The sequence below is a fragment of the Myotis yumanensis genome, unplaced genomic scaffold, assembly GCF_028538775.1.
Source record: "Myotis yumanensis isolate MYYU_CA2020_CCGP unplaced genomic scaffold, mMyoYum1.0.hap1 SCAF_21, whole genome shotgun sequence".
NCBI lineage: Eukaryota > Metazoa > Chordata > Mammalia > Chiroptera > Vespertilionidae > Myotis > Myotis yumanensis.
In genome coordinates, this window is record NW_027223772.1 from 10,023,848 (window position 1) to 10,043,550 (window position 19,703).

At 41.5% G+C, this 19,703-nt stretch overlaps 1 protein-coding gene across 3 annotated transcripts in view; it reads left to right on the forward strand.

Annotated features, from left to right (window-relative positions):
* Positions 1-19,703, forward strand: part of FANCC (FA complementation group C) — a 277,702-nt gene that overhangs the window by 48,825 nt on the left and 209,174 nt on the right. The window contains exon 2 of one of the 3 annotated variants that reach the window (XM_070400943.1): positions 4,737-4,864. The exons of the other annotated variants lie outside the window; for them this stretch is intronic. The gene's annotated coding sequence lies outside the window, so the exon portion shown is untranslated. The remainder of the gene's footprint in view (positions 1-4,736; positions 4,865-19,703) is intronic. 3 annotated transcript variants of the gene reach the window in all.

The following is a 19,703-nucleotide window of genomic DNA, read 5'->3' on the forward strand; positions in this document are numbered from 1 at the left end:
TAGCAAAAGCCAGCTTAGGAGTACCCTAATTAAGTTAATAACAATGTATCTACCTATATAGTTTAAGTTTAAAAAATTTGGCTCTTAAAAGAAATTTCAATCATTGTACTGTTGATATTTGGCTCTGTTGACTAATGAGTTTGCTGACCACTGTTTTGGAAGATTCTTGAGTAACTTTATAACTGTGGTTTTAAACTCTGTATCCAGTAGTTTGCTTTCCTCCATTTGTGACATCTCTGCATTTTGGCTGCCTCCCTGTGTTTGTTTCTATGTATTGGGTAGAGCTACTATGTCTCCTTGAGTTGGTAGAATGGCCTTGTGTAGCAGGTGTTCTATAGGGCCCAGAGGCTCAGCCTCCCAGCCTCCCCAGTCACCTGAGCTAGGAACTATAGATGCACCCCTTTGTGGGCTGTGAGTACAGTCTTGTTGCTGTTGGTGTCCCTGGGAGGAATTGACCTCCAGGCCAATTGGCTGTGAGGACCAGCTGCGACTATAGTGGGAGAGCTGCTGTGCAGGAGACACCGCTATGGAGCAGGACTTGCTTCAGTGGGGCTTTGGTGCTCATTGAATCTGTCCCTTGAATGTGTCGTTTATGGATGTGTAGAGTTGTAATCTGGTATGGTCTCACACTGACCACTGGGTACACTGGCTCTTGGGTCACCAGGGAGGTGCAAAGTCAGGCGCTGCCTGGGGCCACCCAGCAGGAGCTACAGAGAGAGATGCAGACTTGTATTGGGTTTGGAAGTGGCCAGATGAGGCCCAGCTATGAAGCAAGGCAGACTGGTGCTGGTGCCGGGTTTTGGGCCTTTTATTGATAGGTTTGGGGCTCCCTGACCCAGCTGCAGCTTGTTTGAGAGATTTTAGCCTGAGTAAGGACAGGCCATTCATATGCAAAAGCCACTGTACACAGCTTGGGTGGGGTTGTAAATTGGATTAGGTGGGGTCTTAGGGAATCATCAGGGCAGAGCAAACAGAAATGGCTGCCAGTCAGCCGTGTGACTGGGGAGGTCCCAGCATAGGAACAATGATCCCTGCAAACACCTCCATCTGTGAGAGAGCTGCCTCTGAGTTTCTGACCCGATGCTGGACAATCTAGTTCCTCCTCATATGTGTCTGTGTTCCCCATAGTCTCACCCTGGTGCTAGAGCTCAGAGGAAGCAGGACCTTATAAGTTCAGTTTGTGGTGCTGGCCTTTTAAGAGGAACAGCTGGGTCTCCAGCAGCCTCTGTGTCAGTGAGCCCTAGTCATCACTGGTTTTTACAGCCTGTAGTTCTTACTGCTTATAGGGACTTCTTTTCCCAGCTCTGGGACCCTGGACTGGGGGTCTGGTGTAGGTCTGGGACCCCTTGCTCCCCTGGGTGGCCTCTGCAGATACAATTTCCTTCCTGATTAAAAAAGTTGTTCATTTGGGTGCCTGATCAGTCTGTTCCACACCTCTGCATCTCCTACCAGTCTCAGTGTGCTTTCTCCTTTACTTCTCTAGTTGTAGGACTTCCATTCAGCCAGCTTTCTGGTGGTTTTAGATAATGGTTGTTCTATATTTTAGTTGTAATTTTGATGTGGTTGTGGGAGGCGGTGAGTACAGGCGCTTACCTACGCCTCCATCTTCAAATCTTCTATGTGGTAATTCTTAATGGTGGCCAGCCCCCAAGTCATCCCAATTTTAGGATGCTGTTTTAAAAGGGAATTGTGTAATTGCTTTTAAAAAATATTCCCATTTGGTAATTAAAATTCCTCTGTGATTTCAGGTACTTCTGTTAGATTTAGTATATTCTTAGTATAGAGGCACAGATCTGTTAACTTTCCTTCCAGACTTCCATGTTCCTCTTGTCTTTTCTGATGTTGTCCATGAAGTGTTATAGCAGTGATGGTTTGATGCTGCTTTGTCTTGTCTTATTTTGTGTTGTGTAACCTAGCTTTTTTGTTGTGGTAAGTTTGTTTTTTGTTTTTGTCTTTTTATACAGTACTGCCATTTTCCCAACAAATTCTCTTACCTGTGAAGAACAAAGTGGAAGATGGATGATAATTAAGATTTTTGTATTTAACTACTGAAGTTATTATTTTAGCACTCCTAGACATAAACAATATCCATATTTAGAGGTGGCTTAAGAACTGCATAGATATCTCTTTTTAACTTTGTGGTCAGGATAGAGTTACGGACAAGTGGTGTGAGTTTACCCTTGTTGACAGAGGTGGAGTAGATGTTTAGGATGTAAACCACAAAGACCACTGCATTATAAAAATAATACATGATTACATTGGAAATTTGAAGAATAATGGAAAAATATATATAATTAAGAAAACTAAAAATAGCATTACACAGAGAAAACTATTGTTAACAATGTGATATTTAGCTTTCCAGTTTTTGGTTGTATATGTATATATTTGTATGTATAAAAGCAAATTGCAATCTTATTGTACATAGTCTAGCACAATCATTTTTCCTTCCCTCAAATCATTTCTTCTCAAATAAGAGTAGTGGTTCATTGTGTTCCTTTATATGACTAGATTGCAAATTGTTTAATTCCTGTTAGAGATTTAGATCATTAGCAGTTTTTTACTTTTGTAAATATACAGTGAACATCCTTTTATGTCAGTCATTGTGTACATTTCTGGTTATTTCCTCAGACTAAATTCCTAGAAGTGGATTAATGGGTGAAAAGACATAAACACTTTCAAAGCTTTTGATATACTTTTCTACTTACCCTCCAGAAAATTTGTACCAGTTACACTCCCACAAACCTGTATAATAGTGACCATTTAACTGTATTCTTGCCAGCCTGGGAATTATTCTTTTAGTTGCTAATTTTATAGGTAAAAAGTGGTATTCCTTTGTTTTACTCTGCTTTTTTTAAATATTTTATTGATTTTTTACAGAGAGGGAGGGAGAGGAATAGAGAGTTAGAAACATCGATGAGAAAGAAACATTGATCAGCTGCCTCCTGCACACTCCCTACTGGGGATGTGCCCGCAACCAAGGTACATGCCCTTGACGGGAATCGAACCTGGGACACTTGAGTCCGCAGGCTGACGCTCTATCCACTGAGCCAAACCAGTTAGGGCTACTCTGCTTTTTTTTTTTATTATTATATATAAAATTAAATACTTTTTTATTTAGTCAACAATCAGTAAATATCTGTTGAATGAAACAATAGAGTTTCCTGATGTGTAGATTATTCATATCCTTTACATGGCATTATTACTATTTTTATATGTTTTTATTCCAGTATACATAACATAAAGAACATAAATTATGTTAATGATAAGTGTAAAATCCATAGAATTTATGACATTCTATTTTTTCAGTGTTACTTTTATTTTAAACTTTATTGTTCAAAGTATTACAAATGTTCCCTTTTCCCCCCATTGCCCACCTCCACCCCACTCCCACCCATAACATTCTATTTTAAGTTTACTCCAAATATTAGTTTACTTAGTTTATAATATTGTAATAATTTTAAATTATAGTATCTCAGAGCCTACTTTGGTAGGGTATGTTACTGCGTCATAGTTACATCATCCCTGGAGTTTCTAATTACATAGACTTCATCTCTCATAATGACTGAGAAATACATTGTTTCCAGATTTCTTTGTGTTATTTAATAAATATCTATGACTCTTCCTCATACTTCTTTGCTTGTCAACCTAGCATTTTATTTATCTTTACTTTTTCCCAAGTATCACAATTCTCCCCTTCCCTTTTCGTAGAAGGAACCTTAAATTATTTTCTTTTTATGCTTTTCCCCTTATTTCCTGGTTCAGATTATTTTTTCTTGCGCGTGCGCGCGCGCGCGTGTGTGTGTGTGTGTGTGTGTGTGTGTGTAGGAGCTAGAGTAAATGATATTTTCCTGAAGTATTTATTGACAGTTACAACTACTATTTATTGTCAACATTTATCTCATTTAAATCTTCTTTTTAGTTCTAAGAGATTAGTATCATTACTTCTTCCGAGAGAGAGAGAGAAAGAGAGAGAGAGAGAGAGAGAGAGAGAGAGAGAGAGAGATGAAATATTTGGGCTACACAGCTAATAGTGGTAGAGCTAGGATTGGAACCTAGTTTGCTAGTGATGTGTTCTGTTTTCAAATTATAAAGTATACTGTGTTTGATCTTGCACATATAAAGAGGCTGAACTGAAGTTTCTAAGTTCTGTAGAGAAACTTACAGTTTATTTAAATTTGGTCCTTGCTTTCAAGTAGACTCTTCTCCCTATTATTTACAGCTAGAAAAATAAAAGGCTTCAAATATAATTTAATATAACCATTAAGAACCGTACCACTTTTACAGTCATTTTGTTGTAAACTAGTGTTTATACAACCCATGACTTGATAGTCAACCAAACCATCTTATATTACCATCTTCTGAATGTAGCTGGAAGTGGCTTAGCAAAATCTTGAAACCTCTGACTCTAATATTTGTGGATAGTAAAACAAACAACTTTGGGGCTTTCAGGTTTGTGTGGTGCATAGCCTGTCCATGACATAGGTGCTTATTCTCACTGTCGACTCCCTTGCTTTCATGAGCAGTTTTGCTGACAGGCAAGAGAGATTATTTCTAGTGGAGCAATCTTTGAGAAAGCCCTCAGCTTTTTTCTTTTTCCATTAGAAATGCAATAACTAATGATAATAGCTAACATTTTTTTGAGTGCTGACAATGTGCCAGGCACAGGTCTAAGTGCTTTCTGTATATTTACACATTTTATCATTCATAGTAATCCTACTATGTTTTCCATTTTACAGATACAGAAATTGAGGGGCAGAAAGGCGAAATAATTTCCAAGGTTACAGGGCTAATATGTGGCAGGTTGGGCCTTCAAACCTTGGCAGCCTGCCTCCTAGAATCAGCCTCCCTCCTAGAGTCAGCCTCCGTAAGTGCTTTGTTATACTAATACTTATTGCATGTAAAAAAAAAAAAAAGGTATGGGTAACTCATAAATAGCTGTTCATGTTTTTTGGAAAAGGTTTGACTTGCTGCCTAGTGGCAGTTCAAAATAGTTAAGTGATTGCCATTCATTAAATTCTTAACTCATATAAAATGAGTTATTTGTCTTGTATCTAATATTCTGGTGTAACACTGTGCATTAAACATACTCTTTTGTGTTTATACAGATTGAGGTAAGCTTGCATTTTAAGTAAACAAAATGATTCCATAGAAAGACAGTGTTTAAAACAAAATTTTGAAGAGTGGGTTCAGAATCAAAGTAATAGTAACAGTCACAGAATGATCAAGTAATTTGCTTAATCTATAGTAAGTAGTGTAAACCATGACTTATTGGTTCTTTACTCACTCGATCCTTTTAACTGAATATTTCAGAAACAGCAGGTAAAATAATTTGGAATTACCCAGGATGGCTGTAGGCAGAATTTGTCCTTTCATCTATCACAGGCACCTTAGTTCCTCTGCCTTTCCCCATTACTAGGTGGAGTTAGGGTGCCAAACTACCTTTATTCACTGTCAACAGTGATATTCACATTAATGTTTAAAAGTATGGTACATTCTCTCTCTGGGCATTTTCATTGAATAAAAAAAAAAAAATCAAAGTCTGGGCTTTGGGATTACTTTTGAGATTTGCCTCACTCCTTTATGAAACTCAGCGGTAACCGGTTCGGCTCAGTGGATAGAGCGTCAGCCTGTTGACTGAAGGGTCCCAGGTCGATTCCCGTCAAGGGCATGTACCTTGGTTGTGGGCACATCCCCAGTAGGGGGTGTGCGGAAGGCAGCTGATCGATGTTTCTCATTCTCTATTCCTCTCCCTTCCTCTCTGTAAAAAATCAATAATATATATATATATTTTAAAAAGATGTAACTCAGATTTCTCCTTCTCATCCTTGTGTCTTTTCTAACAGTCTGTCTGTTTTGGTGCCAAATCTAGGCCTCAAGAAGGAGGCTTGGGTGGCCCAACTTACTGTCAGTGGCATGACATACATAATGATAAAAGTGAATGGTGTAAGTGAACACCAGTTTGATCTCACCTTCCTTCCTTTTTCATGGTTGAGAGGTAGTGAATAAGTTAAAACATGGTGTATTATCTCCCAATATTTAGTATTACCCTGTGTCCCATACCAGGCCTCCTCAATGTCTCTCATCTGAACTATTGAAGTAGGTGAATTGATTACACTGATGATTCCAACACAGTTTTGGAAATGGTTGATGGTATAATTTTTGCATATTTGCAAGGCAAATTGAGGGGCACAGTTGCTCCTCCGTTTGTTCCTAAGGCCATAGTATGTGGTAGAGTAAGCTACTGCCTTGAATTCACCTGATCTAGAGAAATAAATATATCCCTGTCCTTCATCGTTTGCTAAGGAATCTCCCATTATCTCTTTGGACTTAGAATTAGAGCTTTTTCTTTGGTAATGGTCAAGACCAGTCTACCAGGCAAGGACATTATGGTAAGAAGGTTAGGCTCAGCTTTTATAATGGAAAAGGGACAGGCTTTTGTGGTATTTGGTGTGTGGGTGTATGTATGAGTGTGTGTGTGTGTGTGTGTGTGTGTGTGTGTGTGTTTTACACATTTGAAAATCTACTTCAAGATCAGAGAATCCTGGGCATTGCATGACAGCCAGAGGAAGAAGAGCCCTTAGAGGGGTGCCTTAGTAGGAGCTTTTGGAGAAAGGAAGAGTGATGCCTGTGCAACGAAGGAAGAAGAGCGTGCTTAGGGCAGGTACTGCCAAGACTGTTTGATGCTGCAGGGCAGGTAAACAAAGCAAGGCCTGAACAGTTAATATTGGACTTGTCCCAAGGTTGGTAGCACAGAGTTAGTGTTATTGTTTGCCCTTTGTCCAAAAAGCTTCAACATGATGGTGGCAGCAGAAGTCATTTCTGGAAACTAGGAGCAAACAGTTACTGAGAAAATAGAGACAGCAGTGAGCAAAAAGCTTGGCTATGAAGGGAAAGAAGGAAGTTGGATGACATGATCAAGGAAATGGGTTTTACTTTTATTCATTTTTATAATGGGGGAAAAAGGTTTTTTAGTAGGCCAAGAGAAAAGAAGGTGATGGACAGGGAGAAGAATGGATGGAGAAAATCTAAAATGAGTTGAGAAGGGATGGGAATAGAGCATGGGTGGCAAAAGAGAGAAGGCCCAGAGACCTCAGGGAAGCAGGGAAAGGTGCATTTTTATTTGGAAATGAGGCAAGTGTGGAAGTTGAAGACATTCAGGACAGTCTGATGAAGAAACTGCTTCTGACTGAGTAGAATACAGTGAATACAAGAATACAACACTTTCAAAAGATTCTGCAATAAAAATTCATATAATTTAAGATTGTGCATTTAATTTTTTTCTGAATTGAGTTATCTCTTTATTTCTAGTACATAATTGATTAAAGTAATTTAACATTTTATAAATTTTGAAAATAATCTGTTAAATATAAACGTAAAATTGTAAAGCAGCTCTTAATGAGTTAGATGGGATGGTGGCGGTGCTGTTTGCAGTGGATGCCTTCAGAAGAGTATCATTGCTAGTCGTTTGGTCCCTGTGTGGAGCCCTGGGTTTGCACTTTAGGACTATTGTGTACCATAGTAAGTCCAGAATGGCTTCTGAAAAGGGAAGGCATACTTCCTTTCCTGGATGTCTCCTACTCTTAATACTCTATTGCAGAACATTTCTCTTCATTTCTCTTTACCAAACATGTAGGGGTGTTCCCACACGAAGCAATTCTCATACACCCGACAGGGTCCTACAATTTAACTCAATTCTGACACTATTTACCTAGAGATGGTATTAGATCCCACAGGTCAAGGGCTCAGTTCCTCAAGGCTACCCCCCCACCCCCTTCAGAGACAATCACAGTCCAGGTTGTCACCCATGCTTCTGACCTATCAGCTATAAACCAAAGGTTCCCACGGCCGCCTCCTTGGTTCTGATGAATTTGCTAGAGCTGCTCACAGGACTCAGGAAGACAGTACTTACTAGATCACCAGTTTGTTACCAAAAATATTAAAGGAAACAAATAGCCAGATGAAGAGATACATAAAGTGAGGTCCAGCAGGCCCAAGCACAGGAGTTTCTGTCCCTATGGAGTTTGGGGTGCACCCCCTCCCAGCAAGTGGATATATTCTTTTTCACCAGCCCAGAAGCTCTTCAAACCCCATGGATCAGAGATTTTTGTGGAGGCCTCACTCTGTAGGATGACTGATGAAATCACTGGCCATTTGTGGTTGACTCCACCTCCAGTACCTTTGGAAGGAAGGGGTGAGACTGAAAGTTCCTACCCATGAATCCTGGTTGGTACCCTGGCAACCAGCCTCCATCCTTAGGGACTTTCCAAAACCATTAATATAAACTCAAATGTGATTGAAAGGGGCTTGTTATTGAATAAGACAACCTTTCACCTTATTGCTCTGGAGATATTGAGAACTAGAGACCAAATATTACAACAAAAGATCCTCCCGTTGCTCTCATCACTTAGGAAATTCCAAGGGTTTTGGGAACTGTGAGCCAGGAAACTTGGACAAAGACCAAAATACATATTTCTTATTACACACCACAACATCACAGCTTCTTCTACAAAGTGGAAGAAAAATGATTGTCACAGTAGAGGGAGGAAAAGAAAGGTTAGACCTCGAGAAACCAAGATGGCGGCATAGGTAAACACCAGAGATTGCTGCCTTGCACAACCACTTCAAAAATACAACTAAAAGACGGAACGGACATCATCCAGAACCACAGGAAGGCTGGCTGAGTGGAAATTCTACAACTAGGAGGAAAGAGAAAAGCATACCAAGACTCAGAGGAGGGGCAGTGCTGAAGTGAAATACTAAGGTGCGGAGTGCATGTGGAGCAGGCTGGCGGCTGAGGGTGCGGTTGTCTGTTTCAATCGGGAGGGAGCCTCATACTCTGAACTCCAGATCCAGGCGAGTCTCTAGGGACCCAGACTCAAACGGGAGAAGCGGGGCTGTCTGGCTTTGGTCGGAACTCGAAGGCAGCTTTCTCTCAGAGGTTTGCAGCGGTTGCTGGGACTCTGAGAGGCAGAGCCCCTGGGGACAGAACTGAGAGCAGCCATAACTGCTCGCTCCGCCCGCCCTGTTGATCCCCTGGGACCCGCCCCGCCCAAGCCCTGCACAGAGACATTTGCCGGATAGCCTCAGGCAAAGGCTAGATTAGCACCTCCCTAGAGGAGAGAAGTTCTTCCACTGCAGACACAGCTGATTCGCACAGCCAGTTGGCCTGGAGGTCAAATCCCCACCAGTATTACTACAACAATCAAGGCTTAACTACAACAAGACTGCGCATAAAGACCACAAGGGGGTGCACCAAGAAAGCATAAAAAATGCGGAGACAAACAGGACACAAATGTCAGAATTGGAGGATATAGAGCTCAAAACCACACTTTTAAGGTCTTTCAATAATTTTCTAGAAACTGCCGATAAACTTAATGAGATCTACAAGAAATCTAATGAGACCCTCGATGTTGTGATAAAGAACCAACTAGAAATTAAGCATACACGGACTGAAATAAAGAATGTTATACAGACACCCAACAGCAGACCAGAGGAGCGCAAGAATCAAGTCAAAGATTTGAAATGCGAAGAAGCAAAAAACACCCAACCGGAAAAGCAAAATGAAAAAAGAATCCGAAAATACGAAGATAGTGTAAGGAGCCTCTGGGACAGCTTCAAGCGTACCAACATCAGAATTATAGGGGAGCCAGAAGATGAGAGAGAGCAAGATATTGAAAACCTATTTGAAGAAATAATGACAGAAAACTTCCCCCACCTGGTGAAAGAAATAGACTTACAGGTCCAGGAAGCGCAGAGAACCCCAAACAAAAGGAATCCAAAGAGGACCACACCAAGACACATCATCATTAAAATGCCAAGAGCAAAAGACAAAGAGAGAATCTTAAAAGCAGCAAGAGAAAGAAACTCAGTTACTTACAAGGGAATATCCATATGACTGTCAGCTGATTTCTCAACAGAAACTTTGCAGGCCAGAAGGGAGTGGGAAGAAATATTCAAAGTGATGAATAGCAAGAACCTACCACCAAGATTACTTTATCCAGCAAAGCTATCATTCAGAAGTGAAGGTCAGATAAAGAGCTTCACAGATAAGGAAAAGCTAAAGGGGTTCACCACCAAAACCAGTATTACATGAAATGCTGAAAGGTATCCTTTAAGAAGAGGAAGAAGAAGAAAAAGGTAAAGATACAAATTATGAACAACAAACATGCATCTATCAACAAGTGAATCTAAGAATCAAGTGAATAAATAATCTGATGTACAGAATGAACTGGTGATTATAATAGAATCAGGGGCATAGAAAGGGAATGGACTGACTATTCTTGGTGGGGATAGGGGTGTGGGAGACGCGGGAAGAGACTGGACAAAAATCGTGCACCTATGGATGAGGACAATGGGTGGGGAGTGAGGGCGGAGGGTGGGGCGGGAACTGGGAGGAGGGGAGTTATGGGGGGAAAAAGAGGAACAAATGTAATAATCTGAACAATAAAGATTTAATTTAAAAAAAAATAAATAAGTGCTCAGTACATCTAGAAAAAAAAAAAAGATTCAGTCCCAATTGGTGAAGATACTAATATGATCCCAGTTTGGTAAAAATCCTATATAATAAATGGGTAATATGCAAATCAACCAAATGGCAGAATGACACTTGCTGTGATGCTTACTGACCGCCAGGGGGTAGATGCTCAATACAGAAGCTGCCCCCTGGTGGTCAGTGCGCTCCCACAGAGGAAGCGTTGCTCAGCGAGAAGCCAGGCTCCTGTGGGGAGCAGGCCTAAGCTACCAGTCAGACATTCCCAAGGGCTCCTGGACTGCGAGGGGCTGCAGGCCAGGCTGAGGGACCACTCGAGTGCATGAATTTTGTGCACTGGGCCTCTAGTATGAACAGAAAATGGAGCTATTACAATCATTATATTAGTAAAAACAATTTTATAACATGAATTAATTACTTCCAAGCACTGGGCAGGTATTAAAAAAAAAAGAAAGAAAGGTTAGACCTCAATTGTTCTTACAGAATTTTTAGGAAAGAGAATGATACCACTGACGGAATGTTTGTGTTCTGCTGGATCCCTTCATTTATTTATTGAAACCTCATCTCCAAAGGAATGGTACTAGGAGGTAGGGCCTTTAGGAAGTGATTAGGTCATTATTAGGCATAATGAGTGGGATCAGTGCTTTTATAAAAGAGGCCCCAGAGAGCTCCCTAACCTCTTCCAATGTATGAAGTCACAGCAAAAGGATGGCTGACTGTGAACAAGGGAGCAGGTCCCCACTAGATGCTGAATCTGTGGCACCTTGTTTTTCAACTTTCTAATCTCAAGAATGTAAGAAATAAATTTCTGTTTTTTATAAGCCACTCGGTTTGTGGTATTTTGTTGTAGTAGCCTGAACAGACTAAGAGTACATATGAAAGTTGAAGACCTAGAAATTGATCTTAAAACTAATTGTGCCTATGTACTCCTTAGGCAATCTCTGTACTATATATCCCCAGTGGTAAGTGTATCTCAAAGTGACGATTGGTAGTATAGACTAAAGCAGCCGTGGGCAAACTACGGCCCGCGGGCCGGATCCGGCCCGTTTGAAATTTTTTTTAAAAATATATTTTATTGATTTTTTACAGAGAGGAAGGGAGAGAGATAGAGAGTTAGAAACATCGATGAGAGAGAAACATCGACCAGCTGCCTCCTGCACATCTCCCACTGGAGATGTGCCCGCAACCCAGGTACATGCCCTTGATCGGAATCGAACCTGGGACCTTTCAGTCCACAGGCCAACGCTCTATCCACTGAGCCAAACTGGTTTCGGCCGGCCCGTTTGAAATTAATAAAACTAAAAAAAAAAAAAAGACCGTACCCTTTCATGTAATGATGTTTACTTTGAATTTATTTATTTATTTATTTTTCCAGTGTCACTTTTTATTTTTATTGTTTTTAAATTAAATCTTTATTGTTCAGATTACATTTGTTCGTCTTCCCCCCCCCCCCCATAACTCCCGTCCTCCCAGTTCCCGCCCCACCCTCTGCCCTCACTCCTCACCCACTGTCCTCATCCATAGGTGCACGATTTTTGTCAGTCTCTTCCCGCATCTCCCATTCCCCTTTCCCTCCCAAGAATAGTCTGTCCATTCCCTTTCTATGTCCCTGATTCATTATAATCACCAGTTCATTCTGTACATCAGATTATTTATTCACTTGATTCTTAGATTCACTTGTTGATAGATGCATGTTTATTGTTCACATTTTGTATCTTTACCTTTTTCTTCTTCCTCTTCTTAAAGGATACCTTTCAGCATTTCGTATAATACTGGTTTAGTGGTGATGAACTCTTTTAGCTTTTCCTTATCTGTGAAGCTCTTTATCTGACCTTCAATTCTGAATGATAGCTTTGCTGGATAAAGTACTCTTGGTTGTAGGTTCTTGGTATTCAGCACTTTGAATATTTCTTGCCATTCCCTTCTGGCCTGCAAAGTTTCTGATGAGAAATCAGCTGACAGTCGTATGGGTATTCCCTTGTAGGTAATTGAGTCTCTTTCTCTTGCTGCTTTTAAGATTCTCTCTTTGTCTTTTGCTCTTGGCATTTTAATGATGATGTGTCTTGGTGTGGTCCTCTTTGGATTCCTTTTGTTTGGGGTTCTCTGCGCTTCTTGGACCTGTAAGTCCATTTCTTTCACCAGGTGGGGGAAGTTTTCTGCCATTATTTCTTCAAATAGGTTTTCAGTATCTTGCTGTCTCTCATCTTCTGGCACCCCAATAATTCTGACATTAGTGCGCTTGAAGCTGTCCCAGAGGCTCCTTACACTATCTTCGTATTTTCGGATTCTTTTTTCATTTTGCTTTTCCGGTTGGGTGTTTTTTGCTTCTTCGCATTTCAAATCTTTGGCTTGATTCTTGTGCTCCTCTGGTCTGCTATTGGGTATAATATTCTTTATTTCAGTCCGTGTATGCTTAATTTCTAGTTTCTTTATCGTAGCATCGAGGGTCTCATTAGTTTTTGTGAGGCTCTCCACAAGTTTATTGCAAGCCCTCAAAATTGCGTTTTTTAACTCCATATCCTCCATTTCTGTCATGTTTTTTTGTCTCCGCATTTTTTATGCTTTCTTGGTGCACCCCCTTGTGGTCTTTGTGCGCAGTCTTGTTCTAGTTAAGCCTTGATTTTTTTAGTTAATACTGAGGGATTTGACCACTAGGCTGACTGGCTGTGAGAATCAGCTGTGTGGAAAACTTCTGTCCTCTGGGGAGGTGCTAATCTAGCCTTTGTCTGAGGCGATCCGGCAAATGGCTCTGCGCAGGGCTTGGGCGGGGTGGGATCAACAGGGCGGGTGGAGGGAGCAGTTATGTCTGCTCTCAGTCCTTCCCCAGGGGCTCTGCTTCTCAGAACCCCGGCAGCCGCTGCAAACCTTGGAGACAAAACTGCCCTCAGATTCCAACTGATGCCAGACAATCCCGCTTCTCCCGTCTGAGTCTGAGTCCCTAGAGACTCGCCCGGATCTGGAGCCCAGAGTCTGAGACTCCCTCCCGACTGAAAACAACAACCGCGCCCTCAGCCACCAGCCCGCTTTGTGCACGCACCTTGGTACCTTTGTATTTTCCACACTGCGCCGCCTCTGAGCCTCGGTTTGCTGTTCTCTTTCCTTCTAGTTGAAGAGTCTCTCCTCAGCCAGCCTTCCTGTGGTTCTGGGTGATGTCTGTTCCGTCTTTTAGTTGTATTTTTGAAGTGGTTGTTTGCGGCAGCAGTCTCCGGTGTTTACCTATGCCGCCATCTTGGTTCAATCTCTCTACTTTGAATTTCTATTAGTTCACACAAACACTCCATCCATGCTTTTGTTCCGGCCCTCTGGTCCAGTTTAAGAACCCATTGTGGCCCTTGAGTCAAAAAGTTTTCCCACCCTGGACTAAAGACTGGAAGCATGACATTGGCAAAGCTGGGTCAAGGTCTTTTCCCTCTCTTCAGTATGTTTGTTTTTACTGCTTTGTAACACATGACTTTGAGTGTCCTCATTCAAGTTAGTGATTCTAGGTTTAGTTAGCTCAGTGACTGATATAGGGTCTGAGTCTCCTCATCTGTGAACTGGGGGATTTGAGTTTAGACAATTCCTAAAATTGTTTCTGGTTCAAAAACTATGCTTTCATGATTTAATTATTTGTCAGGCCACCATGCAAATAACATACACATTGAGGTTGGTTTATCAAATTTCCTTTTTTAAATGAAAGGTAAATCTGGTTACTTTCCCCCTTCTGTATCCTAATGCATTGAAATTTATTGTTTGATTGCTTGAATACTTTGGAATAATTTTCGGACTCTGCTCTTAAAAATATTGGTTAAAGAGTTTATTGAAAGATAAAATACTAAAGTTAAATTACATTCCTTATACATAGGAATTACTGACAGGTTTGCTATTTTTCATTTGATGTTGGTTGGTATGCCACATATTTGGGTGTTAATACTTTGTTAGAGAACTGATATTTTTAATTAATGAGTACCCAGGTTCACAGGCCTATGTCAGTTCAATGTGGTGGTGATTGTCATTTCTTTGAGTTTTAAGGCTACCTTCCCTTTCTCCCTCCTACAGATACAATATAAAACTAAAGATTTTGACCTAAGGAGCAAGGGAGAAAGCAAAAAAAAATTAGGGTTCTTCCTATATAGAGGAAAAATATTTTGATATTTGGGAGAAAGTGAAATAAATGAAGAAATTTATTGCCAAAGAAAAAGAATGTAAGAATGAGTGGTAGATATTTATTGAATAACATAAAGCAGTCTGGAAAGAAACCATTTATTTTTGGAACATTTTTAAATTGGAAATTCCTCATACATAGGTAGATTTTTCCGTTACCTGAGTAGGCAAAGCATCTTTTTATAAATAGCCTTAGAGATTTCTCCTTGGAAAGACTAAGAGGAAGGATTGTGCTTCTCCCTTACAACTGATATGTCTTTAGCTTTTGCTCAAATCAAGTCACGATTTATTTGCCAGTTTTGAGTTGATCACAAAAATATATAGAGCCAATTGGATGCATTTTTTTGTACTAATCTGTATTAGTTTCTCATTACTTCTGTAATATATTACCACAAATTTAGAGGTATAAAAACCACACAAATTTGTCTTACAGTTTGAAGGGCAAAAGTCTGAAATCAGTTTCACTGGGCTAAAATCAACATGTTGGCAAGGCTGAGTCCTTCTGCAGGCTTCAGGGGAGAATCTGTTTCATTGTCCTCCAGCTTCTAGAGTTAGTGATGGCAAACCTATGACAGGTTTGTCAGAGGTGACACACGAACTCATTTTTTTGGTTGATTTTTCTTTGTTAAATGGCATTTAAATATATAAAATAAATATCAAAAATATAAATCTTTGTTTTACTATGGTTGCAAATATCAAAAAATTTCTATATGTGACACGGCACCAGAGTTAAGTTAGGGTTTTCCAAAATGCTGACATGCCGAGCTCAAAAGGTTCGCCATCACTGTTCTAGAGGCTGCCCACATTCTTTGGCTTTTGGACCCACATCACTCCCACCTCTCCTTTTATTATCACATCTTTTCTTACTCTCCTGCCTTCCTCCTTCCTTTACAGGACCCATGTGATGGCATCGGGGTCTCCTGGATAATACAGAATACTAGTAATGTTCCCATCTCAAGATCCTTAGTTTCATCACATCTGCAAAGTCTTTTTTAGCATATCAGATAACATATTCACTAATTCTATAGATTAGGACATCTTTGTCCTGATTTCTTTTATTCACTTATATTAGGTCATATTTTATACTAGAGGCCCGGTGCATGAGATTCGTGCATTAATGGAGGGTGTCCTTCAGCCCGGCCTGTGTCCTCTCATAGGCCACGTGAGTCAGGCTTCTGGCTGAGCGGCTTTCTCCCTGTGGGAGCGCACTGACCACCAGGGGGCAGCTCCTGCACTGAGTGTCTGCCCCCGGGTGGTCAGTGTGCATCATAGCGACTGGTCCTTCCACTGTTTGGTCGATCTGCATATTAAACTTTTATTATATAGGATTGTTTAAGTGGATGGGTAAATGTTAACCACTGTAAATTTTCATGATACAGGTTGGAGGTGCCAAAAAAAGTCAATGCAATAAAAGCAAACATTCAGGAGAGAACATTCAATATGATAAAAACAAATATTCAGGAGAGAAAAAATGGCAGCAGAGAAGGAAGATTTGACCTGCACCTCATCCCAGGGCCAGACTGGAAATACAACTAAATTGGAGAACATTCACATGGAATTACCAACTGAGGTTCAGCTGAGGAGGAGACTTATTTCAAGGAAGGACAGAAAACACCTGGAGACCAGTAGGAAGGGCGAGCACACGAGGGTAGCACTGGGCTATAGCAGGATCTGTTCCCTCAGAAGATAGAGGCCCTGAACTCAGGCTGACTCCACAGCCCGGAGCACCAGAGCCGAGACCTGCAGCTCATGAAACATCCAGCTGAGAAAGTCGGCAGGGCTGTTGACTGCAGTGGAGCCTGGAGCTGATAGACTGGAGCTGGTCAGAGAGAAAGCCGCAGTTCCATTTTGTATTTGTTTTGTTTTGTTTTGTTTTGTTTTTACCCAGAGCACAGGAGTTTTCATTTGCAGCTACACACCTGAGGCTTTGGTGCAGGGAGGGAGACACGGACTCCAGGAGCCTAAAGAGAGGCTAGGGTGCAAAGCATTCTGGGGAAACTTGGAAAAACACCAGGCAGGAGCATTTAGTCATAGGTCCCCCAAACCAAAACGGCCTTTTTTTCTGAGAGGAGCTAAGCCCTCCCAGTAGCTGTAGGGCAGGAAAAGAAGAAAAACCCTGCCCTAGGTCAGTGGTTGGCAAACCGTGGCTCTCGAGCCACATGCGGCTCTTTGGCCCCTTGAGTGTGGCTCTTCCACAAAATAGCATGTGTTGGTGTGCACATACAGTGCGATTGAAACTTCGTGGCCCATGCACAGAAGTCGGTTTTCGGCCTGGGCGAGTCTATTTTGAAGAAGTGCCGTTAGAAGAAGTGGGGGGTGTCGGTCGATGGGAGACCCGGCGCAGGCAGCTCGGGGGAGGTACATTGTTTTGAGGTACGTTTGCTGAGGTCAACCCCTTCCAAATCTCCCATCCACACTCGTCTATCTGAAACAAGTATACAAGACGAGTGTGGATGGGAGAGTTGGAAGGGGTCGACCTCAGCGAACGTACCTCAATTAGATTGAGGACGTTTTTAGCAAAGGCCAGCTTAGGAGTACCCTAATTCAGTTAATAACAATGTACCTACCTATATTACTAATGTTGTGGCCCCACCCCATAACAAAGAAACAGAATTTCTGGAGGATGAGGCCCAGAAATCAGGATTTTATAAAGATTCCCAGGTGATTCTAATGTGCAGCCAAGGTTGAGAACCACTGCTCTAATTCTTCATTCTTGTTGTCTTTATTTCAGCTGTGCATCTACATACCTCCTTCCTCCATTTTTGTTGTCTGTTTTGTTTTCTCCTTGTATTTTTTCTTTTTTTCTATCATTCTTGCTCTCTTTTTCCTAATTCTCACTTCTCTGGTGGTTGATTTTGATGGTGCTTTTGTATGTTTTTATTTTGTTTCTTTTGGTTTGCATTTTTTTGTGTTGCATATTGTTCTATTCAGTTAGCACCTCCACAAAAACTTGCACACGTAAGTCAGGGGTGAGCCACATACTCAACCTTCCTGAGAGGAGACTTCATCCACTAATGGGACAATAACATTCAAGACCCAACTACAACAAGAGAACCCAAATAACTCAAGTAATGGGCTTTCCTAGAGCACTCAGCTCAGAAGATCTAAGAGACTGCACCACTGATTCCCACAAAACACGGAGTACATAAGACCACCCCACAAAATCTGGGAGGCATAGCAGTTTGAACTAATACATAGAAACAAAAACAAAGGGACACCAAAAGTGGGAAGACAAATATCCCCAAATGAAAGAAAAGGAGGAATTGCCAAAAAATGAACTAAATGAAATGGAGGTAATAATTTGTCAGATAAAGAATTCTTTTTTTTTAAATTAAATCTTTATTGTTCAGATTATTACATTTGTTCCTGTTTTTCCCCCCATAACTCCCCTCCTCCCAGTTCCCGCCCCACCCTCCGCCCTCACTCCCCACCCACTGTCCTCATCCATAGGTGCACGATTTTTGTCAGTCTCTTCCTGCATCTCCCACACCCCTTTCCCCACCAAGAATAGTCAGTCCATTCCCTTTCTATGTCCCTGATTCTATTATAATCACCAGTTCATTCTGTACATCAGATTATTTATTCACTTGATTCTTAGATTCACTTGTTGATAGATGCATGTTTGTTGTTCATAATTTGTATCTTTACCTTTTTGTTCTTCTTCCTCTTCTTAAAGGATACCTTTCAGCATTTCATATAATCATGGTTTGGTGGTGATGAACTCCTTTAGCTTTTCCTTATCTGTGAAGCTCTTTATCTGACCTTCACCTCTGAATGATAGCTTTGCTGGATAAAGTAATCTTGGTGGTAGGTTCTTGCTATTCATCACTTTGAATATTTCTTCCCACTCCCTTCTGGCCTGCAAAGTTTCTGTTGAGAAATCAGCTGACAGTCATATGGATATTCCCTTGTAAGTAACTGAGTTTCTTTCTCTTGCTGCTTTTAAGATTCTCTCTTTGTCTTTTGCTCTTGGCATTTTAATTATGATGTGTCTTGGTGTGGTCCTCTTTGGATTCCTCTTGTTTGGGGTTCTCTGCGCTTCCTGGACCTGTAAGTCTATTTCTTTCACCAGGTGGGGGAAGTTTTCTGTCATTATTTCTTCAAATAGGTTTTCAATATCTTGCTGTCTCTCATCTTCCGGCACCCCTATAATTCTGATGTTGGTACGCTTGAAGCTGTCCCAGAGGCTCCTTACACTATCTTCGTATTTTCGGATTCTTTTTTCATTTTGCTTTTCCGGTTGGGTGTTTTTTGCTTCTTCGCATTTCAAATCTTTGACTTGATTCTTGCGCTCCTCTGGTCTGCTGTTGGGTGTCTGTATAATATTCTTTATTTCAGTCCGTGTATGCTTAATTTCTAGTTGGTTCTTTATCACAGCATTGAGGGTCTCATTAGATTTCTTGTAGATCTCATCAAGTTTATTGGCAGTTTCTAGAAAATTATTGAAAGACCTTAACAGTGCGTCTTTTAGCTCTATATCCTCCATTTCTGTCATGTTTCTTTGTCTCCGCATTTTTTATGCTTTCTTGGTGCACCCCCTTGTGGTCTTTGTGCGCAGTCTTGTTGTAGTTAAGCCTTGATTGTTGTCGGCAATACTGGGAGTGATTTGACCTGAAGGCTAACTGGCTATGAGAGTCAGCTGTGTCTGCAGTGGGAGAACTTCTGTGCTGGATCTCTAGGGCGGTGCTAATCTAGCCTTTGCCTGAGGCTATCTGGCAAATGCCTCTGTGCAGGGCTTGGGCGGGGCGGGTCCCCGGGGATCTACAGGGTGGGCGGAGCGAGCAGTTATGGCTGCTCTCAGTTCTGTCCCCAGGGGCTCTGCCTCTCAGAGTCCCAGCAGCTGCTGCAAACCTCTGAGAGAAAGCTGCCTTCGAGTTCCTACCGAAGCCAGACAGTCCCGCTTCTCCCGTTTGAGTCTGGGTCCCTAGAGACTCGCCCGGATCTGGAGCTCAGAGTCTGAAACTCCCTCCTGATTGAAAACAACAGCCGCGCCCTCCGCCGCCGGCCCACTCCACATGCACTTCGCACCTTAGTATTTCACTTCAGCACTGAGCCTGCTCTGAGTCTCGGT